The following is a 2,315-nucleotide window of genomic DNA, read 5'->3' on the forward strand; positions in this document are numbered from 1 at the left end:
AAGTGTCATATAGCAAACTCTGAATAAATAGCCTCTGTTCCCATTTGTGTTGTTTTTATTTCTACAACAGATAAAGTACTCTGTTCCAAGTGAAGCCTTGTATGGGCAGAGGAACGGAAGTTCTATATTTCTCACCTTGAGATGTGCCTTCACCTCTGAGGAACAAAAGAACTCCTTAGAATTGTTTGACATCCACTGAAAAATAGAAAGAAGATTCTGAAGTAGTTATAAATGTGACCGAGTCCTAGCTTTGTCACACAGCAGTTGTGAAACCTTGCCAGGCCAATTAATCACTGAGTTTCAGTTTTATCATTTATTACACAAGAACAATAGTTCCTTTCTTATCACATTATGTGTTAAATGAATTTCCTTCTCCAGCCTCCATATCCTCACCATCTTTTGACTTTTATGTTCACAAGTTGGAAACGTGGCAATTCTGAGTCAATCTAGACAACTATTTTATTTTATCTGGAATCCAAGCTATAGAATACAATTAGAGAAATCCTCAAGCTTACAATTTTTTCAATTCAACCCAGGCAATATGATAATGATAACCAGGAATGTTTCCATATCCTAGTAGTGAAAAATAGTAAAAGATGTAGACTAAGGCTCATCTATCTACGTCTCTGATCTACCTCTGCCTTTTCTTGTCTTTGCCCTAACTAACAAATCCATAAATTATAGATAACTGATAGCATTTTATGTGACATGTGTCTATAGCTATTCACATTTTTAAAAGACAGTGTTGCTTATCTCTTTTTGTAATTACTGAGAAAGAGAAAGGATCAGCAATTTACTGTTAAGACAGTAAGATGGTGTTAACTCCCTACTTCCGTTTCTTCTTTCACAACCAGGGGCTTCCAGACCTGAGTGATGGCTGTTGAGAACTGCACTGTGTTTACTGACTTCATATTCGTAGAACTTTCTGGCAGACGGGATGTGCAGCTGGGGCTCTTTGTGCCCTTTCTGCTGGTTTATGGCATCACTGTGATTGCCAATGTGGGGATGATCCTGCTGATCAGCACGGACCCCAGACTCCACACGCCCATGTATTATTTCCTGAGCAATCTGTCTTTCTGCGATGTCTGCTACTCCTTCACGGTCTCTCCCAAGATGCTGGTCAATTTCTTATCTGAGCAAAAAAGGATTCCATATAATTTGTTTTCTTCAGATGGTTTTTTTGGGGTTCTTTGCAGACGTGGAGTGTCTCATGTTGGCTGTCATGGCATATGACCACTACGTAGCCATTTGCAATCCACTTCTTTATACAGTTGCCATGTCCACGAATGTCCACAATTTGTATCCAGCTTGTGGTCTTGTATACATCGAAGCTTTGGTGGATATGACAATCTTCACCTCTTGACAATTCGATCGTCATTCTGCAGTTCAAATATCATCAATCTCTTTTTCTGTGATGTCCCACCCCTTACTAGCCCTTTCCTCCTCAGACACATCGCTCCCTGAGATAGCATTGCTCATTTCCAGTATCTATATCGTGGGGTGCAGCATCATCACTGTGCTCCTCTCCTACACCTACATCATAACTACCATTATTAGAATGAAATCAGCAGAGGGGAGACGCAAAGCCTTCACTACCTGTGCCTCTCACTTAACCACTGTGGCTATATTTCATGGGACACTCATTTTCATGTATATCCGTTCCAGTTCAACTTACTCCATGGACACAGACAAAATGGCTTCTGTATTCTACACAGTTGTCATCCCCACATTAAACCCACTGATCTACAGCTTAAGAAATAAAGATGTGAAAGGTGCCTTGAAAAAAGCAATCAGCACTAAATTATGTTCTGGGTAAAACTATTGTTACCCAAAATTTTTTACTGGAAGATTCTGAGAGTTGCAGTTCAGATACTGTGACAGAGTTTGCTGTAGTCTCACCAATACACCTCCGATGTCTTTCCAATTACTTATCATTATGCCTAAATTGAATGTAGGGAACAGTTATTATTGATCTTAATCTGCTCCCAACTAGGAAGAGTGTTAATAAATTCACTCGTAAAAAAGGTCTTTTTATACATCTCTGTTTGTGGGTGTGCCCCAGTGAGATACCATGAGCAGAGCAACCCCTCTAATCCTTCAGTTCCACTTGTCTTTCTCATGTTTCCATTTTTTTAAATGAGTTTAATAAACTTGTTCAGCCCAAAGGTAGTGTTAGTGGATTCAGTTAGGTTTGTTCTATCCCTCCTATGAAACAGTGTTAGCCTATGAATGTTCCATCATAATACTTAGAAGTATATAAGTGGTAAATTAATGAGAAAAATTAAAAAGCTCCTATCCTCCCTCAAAGTTCCATT

General features: G+C 39.1%; 1 pseudogene; it reads left to right on the top strand.

The window, feature by feature from the left end:
• The first annotated feature begins 873 nt into the window (after positions 1–873).
• LOC105308447 lies at positions 874–1,816 on the top strand (annotated as a pseudogene).
• Positions 1,817–2,315: the final 499 nt, after the last annotated feature.

Source organism: Pteropus vampyrus, unplaced genomic scaffold, assembly GCF_000151845.1.
Source record: "Pteropus vampyrus isolate Shadow unplaced genomic scaffold, Pvam_2.0 Scaffold579, whole genome shotgun sequence".
Classification (NCBI taxonomy): Eukaryota; Metazoa; Chordata; class Mammalia; order Chiroptera; family Pteropodidae; genus Pteropus; species Pteropus vampyrus.